Raw genomic sequence first — 20041 nt, 5'->3', positions numbered from 1 at the left:
AGAACTTTAATGGGAAAAAGAATTGGAGGTGATATTGTTTGACCCCAATAGTTATAAGTAGGATAAATGAATGGAAGGCTCAAAGCTGCAGAATCAGATTCTGTAAGAATATCCCAGTGTCACAGTTCTCCATGGATGAAACGGCTCAGCCTGGGAGCCACTGACCACTCTCCCCAGATGTTGGAGTCCTGAATAGAAGATCCTTGGCAAGGATTTTGCAGAACTAACTCAAGCATAAGATAGGTGATAGGACTAGATAATCTTTGAAAGTCCCTCCCAACCTCAAGATTCCAATATTCAAACATTTTCCCATGGCGCAAATTAGGTTCTTACAAAATATACTCTATTATAAAAACAATGATAACAAATGGTTAGCCTTAGGGAAGTGAACCAAGTCTTTAGAAAACCCTAAGAGAATCCTGTATTTTCTTGCCTGTTTGTTCTTTAGAGAGCTAATCTCTTTTCCCAGAAATATATTAATATCTCTTTGTCCTCTGCTATACCAGCTGATTTGGGGAATTTACACACAGCATGCTTTATCTTGCTAAATATAATAGTCTGTCCAGCATTCTTCCTTTGTGAGAAATCCTTATTCACTTTCATAAATTATGTGAATGGATTTGAAGCGTACTTTCCTTTCTTCAATAGAGACTATTCCCAAAAGTAGCCTGAAACATGCCAAACATCTGCTCCTACACACAGTTCAATATATGATGTTGATATGTATTATCATTTGGTGAATTCTGAATATGAGGCCAATTTTACACACTCCTGCATAACTCCCTCCTCCTCTCACGGCCCAGCCCCAGCAAGCTAAAGGAAATCAGAATTCTACTATTTGTCTAAGCAAGCTATAACTAACTAGGTGAATCTGCTAAAACAAAAACTCCAGTAGAGCATATCAAAATCTAATATAAACTAGATATATATAATAAGTATGACAAATATTTCTCTAACTTAATAAGTATTTTAAAATACATAAGTGTTTTTTTATTATCTGCTGTACTTTAATATTCAACAATGTTGCTTTTCCATACTGTGAGTTCCTGGGTGTGTGAATGTTTGAGTTTATTATATGTGCCCAGTATATCTTTTAATGATCAGATGCAATTATTTATTGTGGTATAAAGAAAGGTGAGCAGAATCCCTAAATCCTGAATTCTTTCCAATCATCTACAGAGACATTTACCATGCACAGAGAGTCTCCTAACGGATATATTCAGAAAGACCCTCGGAGTAAACACAACTTTATTACTGTTAAGTAGTTAGTCAGACATGAGCGACAGGGGAACAAAGACATCCCAGAGACAGCCCAGAGACTACACAAAGAACACCCCATTTGTAGTTAAAGAATCACTCCTGCATCCTGAGAGACAAAGGACTGGAGGACCATAACCTATAGTTGGTTTAATCCGGTCATGGACGCTTGTGCAGAAAGTACTACCCTAACCTGCCCACAACCTCAGCCTCATTATACCGTCATTATAATATCATGCCTATGCCTAGAAGTTCATGAATCTAATTATAAAGGACTGAATTCTGGGTAAGCACATGTACACTAGGCAAAGTGTTATATAGCAGCCAAATGTCAATCAAAATGACCTCAAATGCCAATCACCTAGGAAGGCCTCTGTACCACCCATCGTGGCCCTAAAATAATACAGACCTTCCCACTTCTGGATTGTTATAACCCTCTTCTCTGAGAACTCACTCCTCCCTTGAAAAATACTCTATCTTTCATCTTTTCACCTCCTAAATTCCACAGCACTACAGCCTTCTTTAACATGGTCTGTCGCCTTCTAAAATATACATTCAATAAATCTTACTTCTAAATCTCGCTGAGTTGGAATTCATTCCTTCATCAGCAATAAGAACCGAGAATCTCCAGTGTTACTGAGGCAGAGCCAAAGTTCAGATTGCTCCAAACTGTTATACTACTAACTATGGCTTTGGCCCCAAATACCTCTCTGGTCTTCTTTCCTGATGAAGTGACCAGGACCTCATGTGAGCTTGGCAGACTCCTCCTGTCCCTTGGGATAAGGATTAATAAAAACAGCCCTAGAGCTAATTCTTAATTCCTTTCCCAAGCCCCACTCCAGTTCTAGTCCCCAACAAAGCTACTACTCTGGCACAGATTATACCTCCCCAGAGGGGCAGGTTTTCTTACCTGGTAAAGTCTCCTTATATACCTGTGCTGTACAACACAGTAGCCACTGACCACATGCAGCTATTCAAATTTAATTTTAAGTTAATTGAAATTAAATAAAATTTTAAGTTCAGTTACTCAATCATTACTAGCCACATTTCAAGTGCTCAATAGCCACATGTGGTCAGTGGCTAGTGTGTGGAACATTTTCATCATTCTCCATTGGACAGCAGTGTTCCAGGATCCCATTTTGTTCTTCACTTGGGCAAACATTTTCTTGGAGTTGCACAGACTTTATCTCCTGCTAAATATTAGTGTGCAACTGTGTATTCATTTATTCATTCAACAAATACTTATCAATTCCTTTTCTAGCTGCTGGATATAAAACCATGAACTAAACAGACATGGTACCTGCTCTCATGGAACTTAGTGCTAGTGGGAAAACCAACAATAACAAGTAAACAGCTAATGGAAAAGGCTATTTCGATTATAAGTTTCAGTGCTAGTGTATTTCCCTTTTAGCCTCATAGTAACAAGGTTTTGTTTCACTGAAGTGAGTACAGACCCACAGCGGTCAACCTGCTTGACATTCTTCAGATGGCAGACACTTCTGGTTTAAGGATTTACTTGAGTCTAGTATTCTTTTCAGCCTTCTTTTTTTCAGAACTTCTAGCCACAGGTTAATTCTTGCCTGTGTCCTTGATTCCCTCTTAAAGGGTTTTCCAGGCCTTATAGTTTCAATTATCACATTTTTTGGTGTGACTACTCTTAATTATTTATATTCCCAAATAGCCAACAAACTACTAGACATTCCCTCTTGGAAGACCCCACTCCTAGCTTCTTAACCTTATCATTAGCTCTTCAGAATATCTCTTGAACTAATATCTTTCTTACGTTCCCAGTGGGCTATATAATCTAGACCATCACTACTCATATCCGAATTACTAAAACCTCTCAAAAAGATCTAATGTCTCAATTTCCCTTTCTTGCATTTGATCATGCACACTAAGACATGGTTAACTTTAAAATCATCTGTCATCACCCTCTCTGTCTTCTCTGCACTGGGAGCAGCTCTCTGGCCATGACTCCACACCCCCTGAAAATGTACACCTGCCCCTACCCACTCCCTGATCAGGATCACCTCTCAGCTGCTGAGCCAACGACTCTCTGCAGTGGTGCTGAAGCAACCAACCAGAGACACTGACAGATGAGTAAGTGCTTCAGCAGCTCAGCCCCTTGTCCCTTGACCTCACTTATCCCTAGCAGTGCCTTCCAAAACAGCACAATTGTAAGGGACTCTGACAAAGCAGCCAACCTCACTGGGGCTGAGGCTGCCACAGTCAAAATGGCTGGCTCTGGGGCTGGGTTTGGGACTGTGTTTAGAAGCCTCTTCATTGGTTATGCCAGGAACCCTTGTCTGAAGCAACAGCTCTTCTCCTATGCCATTCTGGGCTTTGCCTGCTGGAGGCTATGGGGGGAAGTATTTTGCCCGATGGTGGCCTTTCTCATCCTCTTTGCCATGAGAAGGAGCCATCTCCATCTCTTATAGTTATTTCTTCCACATCTCATCTGCCCTGTTTGTTCCTTTCTCTGTATCTCCCCAAGCAGCCTGGGAAAAGTAGTTAGCTCAGGGTTCAACAGAGGAAAGACAAATAAATACCGTATTAATAAAAAATAAAAAAGTAGTCTGTCATTACCCTACACAAGAATCCACCATGGCACCTTATTAGCTAAAGAATCAAATTTCTTTTTCATGAATGTATTGCTTTAGAAAGATAAGGCTAATACTGAATACTTTTGTTATGAAAGTGACTGATTCATTTAGTAGTAAGAATTAATTATAACCTGTTTGGTCTCTGAAAATGATTTTAGACTTTTCAGGCTGATGTACCTCTTGGCTCCTACGACATATATGCACCTACAATTGTCTCCTCATTTCATCTATTTAAAACTTTCCTAATCATCTTCCTCCCACAATTTCCACCAAACTCTTCTACACTACACACACACACACACACACACACACACACACACACAAGGGGGTAAAGCTTTTAGAGGTAATTTACTGAGTTCACTGACACAAATGAGAGTTTTAAAAAGTACAAAAAACTATTTCAGCATATTTTGGCCAATTTTTATATACTGTTCCCATTTTCTTGCCACCTGCATGAAGCCTACACTACATGTTTTCCATAGACTCCAAAGCTCAACAGTTTGTGTTAGAATGACTTTCTACAGACAACATTTGGATCAACATCCACAAACTAAAACTGGCTGAGTGTTTAATCAGAGGATCTAGTGATTAATAATTTTGCCACTGGCCAAGATGATAAAAAATAAAAACAGCAAACTCATTTTATTGTGATCTCAAACTAAATACTTATCTTCTATGTATTTTAAATATCCAAAGAGCAAAAGTACAATTTGAGTTTATTAGTAATTAAAGCAGAACTAATGAAAGATTTATTATTAGAATGTTCTAGATACCTTTTCAAAAATATCGATTTCCTTTTTCATCAGAGTTAAATATATAAAAGAAAATTCAAGTCTCATTTATTATCATAACTTGCTCTAGCAATCAAGGTACAAGAAGATTTTCTTATCTTTCTGTCATTTTTTACTGCCGTTAAATTAATTCTTATAGTATATGTTCTTAATACAATTATCCAAGTTAACTGATGCTTAAAGTTACTACAGCCCAAATTTTTAATATTTTTTCATAATTACTGTTTCTATTACCATGAATCTACTAGACTCAGAAGCTACGTAGACTTTTACTCAGATCCCTTGAAATATGTTCAAAATTATTAATATAAAATATGTATACATAATATAATATACATTAATATACATAAACAATTTTCAAGATGAGACTAGGTCCTAACCAATCACTGTTTAACTCATTTTTCAATACTATTTTACAAGAGCTTCAGGTCACTAGAATTATCTTCATTGACTTGGAAAAGTACATAAGATATATGCTATATCACAGGTCACCAGCAAATAAATACTTAGTTGTACTTAAATGTTTCTGTATTCATATGGCAATATTTATTTAACAAACACTTATACAGCACTTGCTATGCCAAGCACTGTTCTAAGCCTTTTATAACTGTTAATTCTCAAAGCAATCTTATGAGTTAGGTAGTATTATTATCCCCATTTTATAAATGGGGAAACTGCAGGATAAAAGAGGTTAAGTGTCTTGCCCAAGTTCCTATAGCTAGTAAATAGCAAATTCAGAATTTGAACCTAGAAGTCTGGCACCAGAGTATGAGCTCCCTAAGCACTCTGCTAGGCTGCCTGTCAATATGAAAACTTATTTCCTATTTGGAATCTAATTTCAATATAAGGATGTTATAGCTTATAATTAAAAAAACTTTTATCTTTGATATCTAAAACCATGTTGTGGCTGCTTTCATGCAGACACCCAAGGTCTCTCTGACCCCCCACCACCACCCCACTGGCTCCCGTGCACTCCTGCCATGCACCATCCAGCTCTGTGCCTTCTCCTATGGCAGCACTACTATGACTATTGCATATTAAATACTAAGTTTTTTAAGCGCAGGAAGTAAGTCTTTTCACAGTTACATCTCCATCATGGTGTACCTATGCAGATAAAGCATTTTTATAAGTCAAGTGGCAGCCAAAGAGTTAAATTGATTTCTTAGCAAATTTTGACACCTATAATAAATACCTTCTCTTACCCATGGGTATAGGTACCCATTCAAATTTTAAAATTAGCAAGTGTGAAAACAGGCTTGTGATTTGAAGGAAATTATACTGCAGAAGGAAGTTAATGGATGGTTCCATCTTGGCATAGTGCTTTCAAAATTGGGGGAAGGGGGGGTGAACTTAAAAACACTAAATTCCTTGTTTGAAGAAGTGCCAGCACAGCTGAACTGAACATTTCAAACTAAAAGTCAAGGAATATATACCAAGCTACTATAACAAAACACCTCCATCGAAACCTCGCAGCAAGTAAACAATAGCCAGCTAGCGCATAGCTCTCCACGAGAAATACATTATGCATTTTGTGAGAAAGATATCAAAACAATTTGTCAGTTTAACAAAAGATTTAGATACACTATGCTAAAGCCTTTCATGTACCACTTTAGCATTTCCAGGAAAGTTGCTATAGAATCTCTTCAGGTACAATAATTTGAACCTAACTAAACTTATTAACCAACATAAACTATAACTCTTCTAAAATGTCTACTTCTTTATAAGTAGAAAAATTTGTTAGAAAAGTCCTACTAACTCTTGGAAAATAAAGTTCTCCAGGGAAATGGTGATTTATTTGCTTTCATTCAGTAACATTCACGTGTCAAATTGTTAATTATGTACCTATTATGTGCTAGGTACTCTATTGAGTGTACTAATATGAATCATTTTTTTCTGCTAATAAAACCATATTTTCTAACTGGGTTAGTAATTCCAAGATTTTGTCAAATTTAAAAGCATTAGATAGTGATTTCTTTGTATGCATGAGAAAGAAGAACAGAATTTAGTTGACATAAATAATTCTATATTTTATCTCAGATGGCAGGAACATACATATGTATATATCAGATTATACATGTAGTTTGAGTGTTCTGATTAACTGTTCGTTTTGCATTTTTGTCTAATTTGATCAGCCAATTCACTGAAACAGTGGCTTTGCATTTAGATAGGGCTGGTCGTAGATCCGTAAGATAAGAGAGCCTTGCAGCTCCACAAGATCAACTCTCTCCTAGACCACAGCTACTGAAGATAAGGACCAGGACATCCGTAGCTCTGAAGCTGCATATATTTCCTACACAGACTGTGCATCCATGTATGGTAGTTTGAATGAATGAGTAACCCCATATAATCTCTCTCAAACACATATAACTATTTCTCATTTATAAAAATTTTCAGAGGTACCAAACATGAAGATGGCTATTTTGTCACTACTTTATAATATTAACTCTTCCTATATGCAGAGCTCATATCAAGGTTCTTTAGGAAAAATAATTTAAAACTAACTAGATTATTTAACCTAAGACAAGCTATAACTTTACTAGCAACTACTAATTTCAGTGAGACTTTCTTAATTCTCTCAGCTTTTCATCACTGATTGTTTGGGTTTTGCTTCTTACTTTTTTCATCTTTTAGGCAATTCTGATTATTAAGTTAGAGGTTAACAAAACAATAAATTATAACTCTGCTTCTTGGTATCATCTTAAATTCTCTCAACAATGCACGATTATACAAGCTTATTTTCTTTTTATAACTTCAATAATGCCATAATATGAAATTTGCACCTCCAATCATGCTGTCCAGTACCTTTTCTACTATAATACCTTTTTGCCTTTTTTCTTAACTAAACTGTTAGCTAGAGCAGAGTCCAGGTTCCTGTCTCCCTTTCTTGCTCTCCTCCTGACAGGATGCAGACTACTGAATCCATTCCAGGGGCATGTTTGAGAAAGATAATATAGTACTGCAACAACGGAGGATAAGAGGCAGAGAAAAGCATCCCAAAGCCCTCTGCCACAAAACTGAATTAGAACTTCTAAAAGAAGTGAAACATTCTCCTTTATTCTTTCTATCTCGATCTTCACCTTTAACATTTATTCATAATGAAATTCCACTCATGCTAAATTGACAACAGTGGCATTATGTAATATTCATTGCATCAGACACTGTTATTTGGCCAATCAAAGAGCCATTCCTGGCCCCAGCCACCTTCTTCTGTGGTTAGGAACACTAACGCTTACTTTCCTTGCTTATACTGCAACCAGGGGTACCCATGAGACCTAGTTTTGGCTGGCGTTACCACCTTCCCCTTCTTCCAGTCCTGAACATAGGAAGCCTGGACCTGCATTGTGCATTTTGCAATCATGAAGAAAAAAGCACGAAAATGAAAAGCCAGCTTGTTGGGAACAGTGAAACAGGGGATAACATAGTATTATCAAGCAACTAGACTAAAGCAAGCAGTCACCTACCTTCAGAAGCTTGATGTGAGAAAAAAAAATGTTGGTTTGTGGAAGCTACTATTACAGCCAAATGCTCTCCAACTGAGATGCTGGTTAAGATAGTCATGAATCCCAGTTCTGCCTTTTACTAACTGTGTAACCTTGGGCAAGTTACTAAACATCTCTAAACTTCAGTTTCTCATCTGTAAAGTGAGCATAAGTGCAATTGCTAACATAGAATTGCTGTGAATTACTATGAGAAATATAGGCTAACGCATGTAAAGTAATTGACATTAAACTTGGCACATAGTATTACTCTCAAACATTAAAGACACTAAAATATAAACTCTTGGGAATATTTTTAAGGTAAATGTTGCTTCTTTCCCCTTCAAATAATTGCATATGAAACTTAAATATTTAGGGTGGTAGAGAATTCAATTCTATAAAATAATCCTCTATGTATCTTTTAGGTCAGGACATCTACAATCAGCAGTAAAACATATAAATATACTATTCATGTGTGATTAAATTAGGTGATGCAAATATCAGCTAATAATTTGTATAATTTAAATTTTTATATCGTTGTAATTATTGTCCCAGAAAATACACTATTTCTTAAAGTACAGGAATAGACTGAAGTGGCTTGCAGAAACCCCAAAACTTTCTCACCACCTCACTCAGAAACCGAAGGCACTGTGAATCTTTAGTTTTTCATTTTTTAGGTGATTTTCAGGACATTCCACCATTTCTCTTGGATTGTGAAGAAAACAGCAGGTCTCTAGTTTTCATTTTTGTTTTTGTCATAAGCATTTTAGCTTCATTTCAACAAGATCATCATTCCAATTATTTCTCTTTGGAAGCATATCTTGCAAGGCCAATAAAAGATTGTGTTCCCAAGTCTAGTGACTCCATTTTTAACTATTAAGCCTCTTAAAGGTAGGTATTTATTCCAATTAAAAATGTAAAAGGTAGGCCCTTTTATGAAATAGCTTTTTTATTAATTCAAAAAGAGATCATTATTTATACTTCTAAATACTTTCTAATAAGATTTGAGTTGATTTACAATGAAAGACATAACTAGATTAAGATTGTTAAAATAAATCAAAACATACCAAAGCACTGGAAAAGAGGATGCAAACATAAAAATCATCATTTTTGTATTTATGCATGAAATTTAGCTTTGAGCTACCATGAAATGAAGGCAAAAAATGGAAATACAGTTGATTAAGCAATTCTCATTACCTTATAGAGCAGATCTATAATACTTTTATAAACTAATTCTAAGTTTCTAAGTGTGATTTTAGTACTAAATTCCAGTAGTAGGAATTTATCTTATGGGCCCTTCCTCAGGACAATTGAGTTTCATAATAGACAGTATTTTTATCAATGAGGTTCAGTGGCTGCTTTGAGCCCAAATAAAAGTCAATAGGATAATGTTATATTAGTAATTTTTAAATTATCCTTAGCCATGGAAAATAAAATATTATGCAGCAACTTAGTATATGCAATATATAAATAAAAACTTGTCTAATTAAAACAAATGTAAAGGGACTGAAACTGCTGTAACTACTAATTACAGTATCTGAGTAAGGAAAGGGCCTGTGTAGCCAATAACTTGATCATATCAGTTACAAATATAGAAACGCAAATACGATGTCCCACAGCTAATATCACACTTAATGGTGAAAGACTGCATGCTCTCTCCATAAGACTGGGACAAGGTAAAGATATCAACTCACATCGCTTCCTTTGAACATTGTGTAGGAGGTCCCAGCCAGTACAATAGGGAAGAAAATATAAGGCATACAGATAGGAAAGGTAGAAGCAAAACTCTTTATTCACAGACAACTTGATTGGATATGTAAAAAATCTTAAGACTCCACCGAAAAAAAAAAGGTTACTAGAAGTCACTAGAAGCCACTAGAATTAATGTTAATTGAGCAAGTTTACAGGTTTCAAGCTCAATAGACAAAAATCATTTGTATTTTTATGTATAATTGAAAATTAAATGGAAAATACATTTATAATAGCATCAAAAATATAAAATACTAAGTAATAAATTTAACAAAATGTGAGCAAAGATAATGCATTTAGAACAAAATATTATTGAGAAAAATTAAAGCAGACTTAGATAAGGAGATTGTTGTGTACTTAACAGTATCCTGCTAAACTTGAAGCCCTACCTCCAATGAGGTAGTATTTGGAGATGGGACATTTGCGAGGTAACTAAATTTAGATGAGTGGAGCCCTCATGATGAGACTACCTTATGGGGTCCCTATAGGAAGAGACACAGAGAGCTTACCTCTCCCTCTCTCCCTTTACACACACACACACACACACACAAGAGGTCATGTGAGCACACAGCAAGATAAGGGTCACCTATAAGTCAAGAGAGAAGCTTCAGTATGAAATTTACTTGGCTGCTTCCTTGATCTTAAACTTCCCCACTTCTAGAACTATGAAAAACATTTAGTTTATTAAGTCACCCAGTCTATGGCATTTTGTTATTGGCAGCCCAAGCTAAGGCAAAGATATACCATATTTATAAATCAGAAGACAATATTGTTACAATATTAATTCACTCTAAATTGTTCTACAAATTCAGCATGATCCCAAATAAAAATCCCAGCAGGCTCATATGGTCCAGCAATTTCACTCCTAGATATATACCCAAAATAATTGAAAACAGGGACTCAAATGAATATTGCAGTATTATTAACAATAGACAAAAGGTAGAAACTCTGTCCATCTGTCTATCAACAGATAAATGGATAAATAAAATGTGGTATATATATATATATACCATGGAATACTATTGAGCTATAAAAAGGAATGAAGTTCTGATACATGCTACAATATAAATGAAACTTGAAAACATTATGCTAAGTGAAATGAGCCAGGCACAAAAGGATAAATATTGTATGATTTCACTTATATGAAATTCACAGAGACAGAAAGATTAAAAATTGCTAGGGGCTGGAGAGTATTGGGTGTTGCCTCTTAATGGGTACAGAGTTTCTGTTTGGGGTGATGAAAATTTTTGAAAATAGTGCTGATGGTTGCACAACAATGTAAATGTAATTAATGCCACTGAGTTGAATACTTAAAAAATGGTTAAAATGGCAAACTTTATATTATATATTTACCATAATAAATAAAACTTAATTTACAAAAATATCCTACAATATTTTTCATAGAAATCTAGAAGTTGACTGTAAAATATACGTGAAAGTATAAAGGACATAGTATAGCCAAAATCATTTTGAAAAGAGGAACTAAGGTAAAGACTTACATACCTGAGCTGAAGGTTCACTATACTACTACAATAATCAAGACAGTATACTATTGGTGTGGAGAAGTGTAGGTATATAGGTCAATGGGATTTAATAGTGTCTAGAATTGGGTTCATATTATTTCAATTAATTACTGGCACAGTGCCAAGGTAAATGAATAAGAAGAGGAGTCTCTTCAGTGAATGGTATAGAACATTTGTATATGTACATGAATAAATAAACTTTGACATTTCCTTACATAATACATAAAATTAATTCAAAATGAATCATAGACTTAAATATAAAGACTAAACCTATAAGTCTCCTAAAAAGAGAACACTGCAAAAACTCAAAATTGATTAATTAAATTTTACCAAAATTAAATCTAATCTTCACAAGTTCCATTAAGAAAATGAAAAGATAGGACACAAACTGGGAGGAAAGGGGATAAATTATTTCATGTATATACATATATACACATATGCAAATATATGTGGGTATATATATACATATATATATGAGTATATATGTATATATGTATGAATTCATATATATATATATATATCAATTGGCATGTGTGTGGATACAAGGCCTTATATCCAGAACTTAATAATCTAAACTAAATAACAAGAAGATAAAAACTCATTTAAAAAATTGTCCAAAGATTTGAACAGATGCTTTATAAAAGAAAATATACAAATGACCACTAAGTACATAAAAAATTTCACAACTACATTAGTCAACAGGAAAATGCAAATTTAAACTATGTTAAGATACCATTACAAACCCATTGGAATGGTTAAAAATAAAAATTAAAGTTAAAAATAAAAATTAAACTAGAGCATATGGAAATCTCATAACAATGCTAGTGGGAAAGTAAAATGGTGCAACTATTTTTAAAAGCAGTTTGGCAGATCCTTATAAATTTAAACATGTGTCTGTTATGACCCAACAGTCCCAAGAGTAATTAAATCATATGCCTACCTGGGCTTCCGGTCATGATGGCAGAGTAGATAAATGCTGTGCTTGCCTCCTCTCACAACCACATCAAAATTACAACTAAACTACAGAATAGCCATCATTGGAAGTTGCCTGAAGTCTAGTTGAACAGAAGTCCTACAATGGGGAACACAAAGAAGAGGCCACCTAGAGACCAGTAGGAGGGATGGCACGCAAAATGAGCTGGTCCCACACCCGCATGTGATGATAGATAGTCGGGAGAAATATTTGGCTGTGGAGGTCCCCTCGGAGGAACGAGGGGTCCTGGCCCCACACTGGTCTCCCCAGCGCAGGATCCCAGTGCTGGGAAGAAAAGTCCCCACAACTTCTGGCTGTGAAAACCCACGGAGATTGTGGCTGAGTAAGACAGACTGAGGGAGCCACAGACATTCCACTTAAAGGGCCCGCATAGACTTGCCACTGCCAGACTCACTCACTGTGGCACTGGGGCAGCAGCTTAAAAGGCACAAGGGACATATGGAGAGGAACCGAGTTGTCTGGCTTCAGGGCGAGGGCTGAGGGGCAGCTTTCTCCCAGATGGAAGTGCTAGCAGAGGGCATTGTTCTTTTGTTGAGCTCTCCCCTACCCAGGTTGCAGACCCAGGTGAGTGCCATATCTGAGTCTCCATCAATGTAGCTAACACTGGGGGCTTCATCCTGGTGATTCCCTGAGACTCCACTCCTCCCAACATGTGGGCCCAGTGAATTTTCCATACAAACACCCTGTCTTGGCTCATGCTGTAGACCTTCCTAAAATCTCTCGAAGGTTCACAAAACCTAAACAAGCAGCATCTGGCCTTGGCATACCCTGTAACTCTTGGGGAGCAGCCCTAAAACTGGCACTAGCAGCAGCTGGCTTCAGTTTGTGGCTTGGCCTCTCAATGCACTTCGAAGCCCAGCTTGGGTGGCAGCCATCTACTGATTGCTTGGTGGCTTAGGCTAGGTAGTCCTGAGCGGGGCACCAGCTGCAGCTTAACTTAGCCTGCGGCAGGGCCCCTCATAGAAAGCCCTAGCTTACACGTCCAGTGGCCAGCTTTGGTCTAAGCTGGAGAACCACTTGGGTCACATCTGAGGATGAAACACCCAAAGTGAAGACAGAGAAGGCACCAGAGCCCTGCTAAAGCAAATCTTGTGATGTAGGATCAGCCCCTGCACAATGGTTCCTCCTCTGGTCATGGCCAGTCATCACAACCAATCAGTCTGAGGATTAATCCCTCCCACTGATAAGCAAACAGCAACCAAGGCTCAACTATAAGAGGAAGGTACACATAACCCAGACATACCTGGAGCACCCAGCTCAGGTGACCAGAGAAACCTGTGCCACTGGGACCCATAGCACACCTACTACATAAGGCCACTCTACTAAGACTGGGAGACATAGCAGCTCTACCTAATACATAGAAATAAACACAGCCAAAATGGGGAGACAAAAAAAAAAAAGTCCCAAATAAAAGAACAGAACAAAGCTCCAGAAAAAGAACTCGACAAAATGGAGACAAGCAATCCACCAGATGCAGAGTTGAAAACACTGGGGAAGAGTAGATAAACTCAGTGAGAACTTTAACGAATAGACAGAAAACAAACTTGAAGATAGAAAACATAAAAAAGAATCAGTCAGAAATGAAGAATACGATAACCGAAATGAAGAATACATTAGTGGGAATCAATAGTAGATTAGATGAAGTGGAAGATCAAATCAGTGATTTAGAAGATAAAGTAGTAGAAAACACCCAAACAGAACAGCAACAAGAAAAAAAGAATCCAAAAAAAATGAGAATAGCTTAAGGGGCCTCTGGGACAACATCGAGCCTACCAACATTCACACCATAGGGGTACTGGAAGAAGAGAGAGAGCAGGGAATTGAAAATCTATTTCAAAAATTAATGACCTGAAAACTTCCCAGGAAGTGCAGAGAGTCTCAAACAAGATAAACCCAAAGAGGCCCACATCAAGATATATCATAATTAAAATGTCAAAGCTTAAAAACAAAGAGAGCATCTTAAAAGCAGCAAGAGAAAGGCAATTATTTACCTACAAGGGAGCTCCCATTAGACTGTCAGCTGATTTCTCCGCAGAAACTTTGCAGGTCAGAGGGATTGGCATGAAATATTCAAAATGATGAAAAGCAAGGACTTCCAACTAAGATTACCCAGAAAAGCTAGCATTTAGAATCAAAGGAAAGATAAAGAACTCCCAAACAAGAAAAAGCTAAAGGAATTCATCACCACCAAACCAGTGTTACAAGGAATATTAAAGGGACGGAGGAAAGGATGGGGGATGAAGGGGGAGGAGGAGGAGGATATTTCATGCAAATCAAAATTTAAAAAAAGAAGGGATAATAATACTTATACCAGATAAAATAAACTTTAAAAGAAAGGCTATAATAAGAGATAAAGAAGGACCCAGTGATTCCACTTTGGGGTATTTCCCCAAAGAAACCCAAAACACTAATTCAAGAAGACATATGCATCCATATGTTTATCACAGTATTATCTACAATATCTAAGATATAAAAGCATCTTAAGTGTCTATCAATAGGTGAATGGATACAGAAGTGGTACACATATACAATGGAATATTACTCAGCCATAAAAAGAATGAAATCTTGCCATCTGCAACAACATGAATAGACCTAGAAGGTATTATGCTGGGAAGAGTAAGTCAGATGAGAAAGGCAAATGTTTTATGTTTTATGACATCTGGAGAACAGGATAAACAAACAACAGAAATAAGATAGATACAGAGAACATATTGATAGTTGTCAGATAGGTGGTGGAAAATGGTGAAGAATGAGGGGATTAAGAGGTACAAACTGGTAGTTACAAAATAGTCGTGGGGATGTAAGTATGGCATGGGAAATACAGTCAGCAGTATAACTATGTATGGTGTCAGATGAGTACTGGATTTATCAGGGTAATCACCTCATAAGTTCTTTAAATGTCTAATCACTGTGTAGGACACCTAAAACTAATATAACATTGTATGTCAACTATAACTGAAATATGTATATAAATTAAATCAAATGTCTACCCTATATAAACAATCATAGCAGATTTATTCATAATAGCCAAAAGGAAAAAAAAGTTTGAGAATAAACAGAATTCGGAGTCACTGGCAGCACCAGAGGCAATCCCTCATGCTGAGCTGGGAAATGTTCACATTCTTCTCCACCATCAGTGTACATATCCAACGTAAACAGCTCAGGAGCCAGGAGAATGACTATGTGGCATCTTACTCCTATAGGAAGGCAGCTGCTCTTGGCAGTGGTTACTTAGGACAGGACTCAGAAACCTTTGCCATAGCCAGCCCACCAGAAGGTATATTTTTAGTAAACTATTTTATGTGTGAGTGATAATAGGATGTTTGTGCATTTTTGTCATTTCTATTGCCTCCCTAACTAGAACAGACCTCTGATTCTCAATCTCCCATCTCTAAGATAATCCCTTAGGAATTTTTTCCAGAAATCCTAGTTTTCAACCAGAAGTGGTTTTAAAACATTGAAAGTACAACTAAAGTGGTGGTTTATCTATTCTCATTTGCACAGATGAATATTCATTCTGCAACTTTTCTAAATTTCTTAATAAAGCTCAGGCAACTTTTAATATTAATATGAATATTAATATTATAGTCCTCAAACATTTCATGTTCTTAACCCAAATCCTCAAAGGTCTATGGTAGGCCTGGAATTAGGGTCCAAGGATCTGCATTTAACACCTCCTTCATGGTTCCATTACAAGTAGACTTCAAACATAGTTTGAGAAACACTGTTTCATTGTTCTGCCAGAGACATTTTTCAGTCTTCCAATTACATTGAAGTGAGTTTACAAACAGGCTAGATAATAATCAAATATATAACCAAAGTTAATTTAATCACTATCTACTTTCTTCAAAATGTTCATTATGAAAATTTAACACAATTATTTTTCCATGGGGCAATGTATAAGTCATTTGTTGATCTTGCTTCTGTTAAACAAATTTTAAATACGAGTGGTATTGATTCTATAAATGGCAACATCCTAGGAAAACAGCCCATCTTTAAATTTGACTCCTAGAGTATGGTGACACAGATTGCTTTTTAAAAAAAAAAAAAAAAAACATGAAATAGCTTGCTGCTATAGATCAAATTTCTTCTGAGAAAAGGTGTGAACTCCTACAGGTGGCATCCAGATGGGGAATTAGTTCCTTCCCACCACATGAGAAAATCTATAAAACCTCTTCCACAACAGTGGAAGAAAGGGAAGATGATTTGTGACAAGAAATTTTGCAACATGTGCATTCAGAATACTGCTACTCTTGGGAGTGATCTACTTCATGTGTAACTGTGTAGTGTCAAATAGAACAGATAATTAAACTACAGAAATTGAGTTGATGCAGAAGTAATATGCCAAAGTCTAAACTTGGAACAACAGTAAACTGACAATTTTCCACAATATATGTTTTTGGTTTTTAAAATAACCAGTCCAACAGAAGGCAACATGAGTCTGCATGGGTAAATAAAAGGGAACTGGGATGATAACAGATAATCAACCGCAACCAGCCAGAGAGACACCTTCTTAGCCTCTCATGGTTAAGAGTGTCACCAACACTTTAATGAGTGGAGTTGACAGTTAACTCCTGAACAACATGTAGTTATTGTTAGATTGCAAACTCCCAGGAGCTTCCTAGGTATAATCTGAAGCCATCCCCCATACACAAAAGGCAGTGAGAGACTGAAGCAAGTGGCTGATCACTCCAGATTGGTAGCTGGCAGGTTTCATAAGCAAGGAAACTTGCTTATGAAGTTCATCTTGGGGGACCGTAAGGTGAATAGTTTTCCACACTCACCCACCAGAATCTTCAAGTTTACAAAGAGGACTTAAGTGGGTTCAGTTATACACACGGTAGGCCTTAACGGGGTTTAGTCACATACCCAGTCCAGATAGTCTCATCATCTCATTACTATCTACAGGCTGTGTCCTTTGGCAGATTCTAGCATGGGGACAACAAGCAAAGCAAAGAACACATTCCAAGCATAGGGGAGAAAATGGGGAGCCTCTAGTTTCCCAGGTCTAGCTGAAGAGTCAAACCAGTGGTCACATCTTCTTGATGACCTTCCCCAAATTATAACAGTATGTAATTTATTTTAAATTTTTCTTTAGATGTGCCTAAATTAATTAACTATTTAGTTCAGTTTAAACAGTTTATTTGACAGGATGTCACCCCTAGTTCTCAGCAAATTCTTTTAAGAATTTGATAACCATATGTATTACTAAGAAAAGGTATTCAAAATTGCAACAATTGCAATATGATAAAAGCACCTCTTTTAATTAGTAGTTCTTAACTTTAAAAAAATTAAGAAAATTCACTGAGTGCTTTATTTTATAAAATAAACTATGAGAATATGCATTTAATTAAACAAGCTTAAGAACAAGATAATGGAACAACAAGGATGCAGAAGTAAGGAATCAAAGTGAAGGTCAAAAGAACATCATTAATAAAATAACAAATAAATTAGTAAGATCAAAGAACTGAATAGACAAGGTTGAAAACTGAATTACTCACTAGAGGAAACATTTGAGAAAATCACAGTGAATGTGAGAAAAAATACAGGAACTAAAACAATCAAGAAAAGTAACATATATAGAAGGCAGAAAAGGTAGAAAACACAATAAATGCAACAGAAAAAGTATTCAAAGATATAGCACAACTAAGCTTCTCTGATATTAAGGGCGGGGAAATCAGATTGAAAGGGCAGATGCAATTCCGAGAAAAATTAAGACAATGATTCAGCCGCAAGAAAGAATTTGTTTTTTTCCCCCAAACTTCAAGGATGAAGAAAAACAACTTAGTTGTCAGTTATTGCTGTCTATTCTTCTATTTATACAAATAAGCATAGAGAGATTTCTAGAATAATGATCATCAAAATTGTAATGATTATTTCTTGAAGGTGGAATTTGAGTACGTTTTTCTTTGTACTTTCCTCTATCACTTGTATATTTATAATGAACATGTGTTACTTTTACAAAAGCAATTCACTTATTACTAATATAAAGAAAGGAAAGTAGGAAGGGAGGGAGGGAATGAGGAAGGAAAGAGGAAAGGAGGGAAGGAAGGGAGGGAGGAAGGGAGATAAGAAGCAATTGATTTGTCAAAATACTCTTTTATTATTTTCTTAGTTACCTATTCATCAAAAAAAAAAGGAAAGGGGGGAAGAAGAAGAGGAGAAGGAAGAAGAAAAACAGAAAAACCATTTATTTTATATTAATCACAAATCAATTATGTTAATTCTTGGGAATATCTGCTTATACCTGATATATTAGAATTTTACTGTCAGTGATTTGCCTGGTACTTGCCTCTAATTTGAAGTATCTAAAAAAGAATTCCGTCTTTGTAGAGACCCAACTGTGCTACTGATGAAAAGAGGTCTGTAATCCATAAATATTTACATTTTGCTCCACAAGAGCAGAGAAACAACTTTGTGCGCCTGTTGCTTTCCCACTTTAACAGATTCTACTCAACAAAACTATTGTGGATCATTTTCTACATCTAATTATCTTTCCTACCAGATCTCTAGTAGAATGTCAATTCCCTGAAGACACAGGCTGTGCTTTCTCTTTGTTCCAGATAATGTGTGGCTTTGCATGGTGGGAGTACTAAAAATAAAATATAAAATTGTAAGCTAATTGATGGTTATGATGATGATATTGTTTCAAATCCCTAAGGCTGCCTGTGAACTATCTTGACCAGACATAATCTCCACTAAGTTGCAGATCTAAGTGACATTGCAATTTGCAACAAATCTCTCACAATTATCTACTATCTTCCTAATCACTCACTTGCATTTCATTTAGCTTTTTAGTACCAGCTCATTGCAAACCTCTCCACCACTATGCCAGGCATTATCTTATTTTATTATTTTATTTTATTTTATTATACTTTATTTTACTTTTTACTTTTATTTTTATTTTATTTTATTTTATTTTATTTTGTAACTCAGATATTCCTCATTCTCTTTTTCTCCTCTGTGCTCACCTAGCAAAACCCAAACTCTGTTAAAATCCAACTTTCTATCTACTCCTCACTTGCACCCAGCAGGTGAAAAGTGACTGGAGAAAAACATTTACTTGAGCTACCTAATCTTGTATAAACTTTTTAAAAAGAATTTTAAGAAAATTATTTAAAATAAATTTATGACACAAATCTCAAGAAAGACCTCATTACCACCCAGCATTCTTCTATGCTTTCATAGTAAATTCTTTTCTCCTCTTCCAAAAATGTATTTTACATATTTTCTTCTCACCTCAAATCCTCAATACTCCCTCTGCTTCTCACTCAGCTTATGGCTTGAATCCTATTTCACCGAAAAACTAAAAGCAATCAGAAAAAAAATCTTCCTCATTTTCCCATCACCAAATCTTCTAACCTAGTTGCATTTGACTCACCCACTCTGTCTTTACTCCTGATACAATGAGTCCTCTCCTTGGTCCTTTTAAACCAACTTTCCACAGTACACTTAATGCCATCTCTTCTTATCTATTCAAAATTTTGCTACTGAAATTCTTCTCCTCCTTTTCTGCTTCCTCCTCAGTTTTTCCCTCTCAGCTGAATGCAAACATGCTATAAAAAGTCTCTCGCCTTCAAAAGCAAACAAACAAAACAAACTTCCTTGATCCTATTTCCCCTTCAGCTTCTGCCCATATCTCTGCTGC

The 20041-nt window shown here is 36.1% G+C and overlaps 1 protein-coding gene and 1 pseudogene across 1 annotated transcript in view; one reads left to right on the top strand and one right to left on the bottom strand.

The window, feature by feature from the left end:
- Positions 1-20041, bottom strand: part of GRM8 (glutamate metabotropic receptor 8) — a 676955-nt gene that overhangs the window by 433850 nt on the left and 223064 nt on the right. The gene's annotated exons all lie outside the window — the stretch shown is intronic.
- Positions 3159-3695, top strand: LOC102894138 (annotated as a pseudogene).

This window comes from Pteropus alecto, unplaced genomic scaffold (assembly GCF_000325575.1).
Source record: "Pteropus alecto unplaced genomic scaffold, ASM32557v1 scaffold22, whole genome shotgun sequence".
Classification (NCBI taxonomy): Eukaryota; Metazoa; Chordata; class Mammalia; order Chiroptera; family Pteropodidae; genus Pteropus; species Pteropus alecto.
This window is presented reverse-complemented; position numbering and strand designations above follow the sequence as displayed.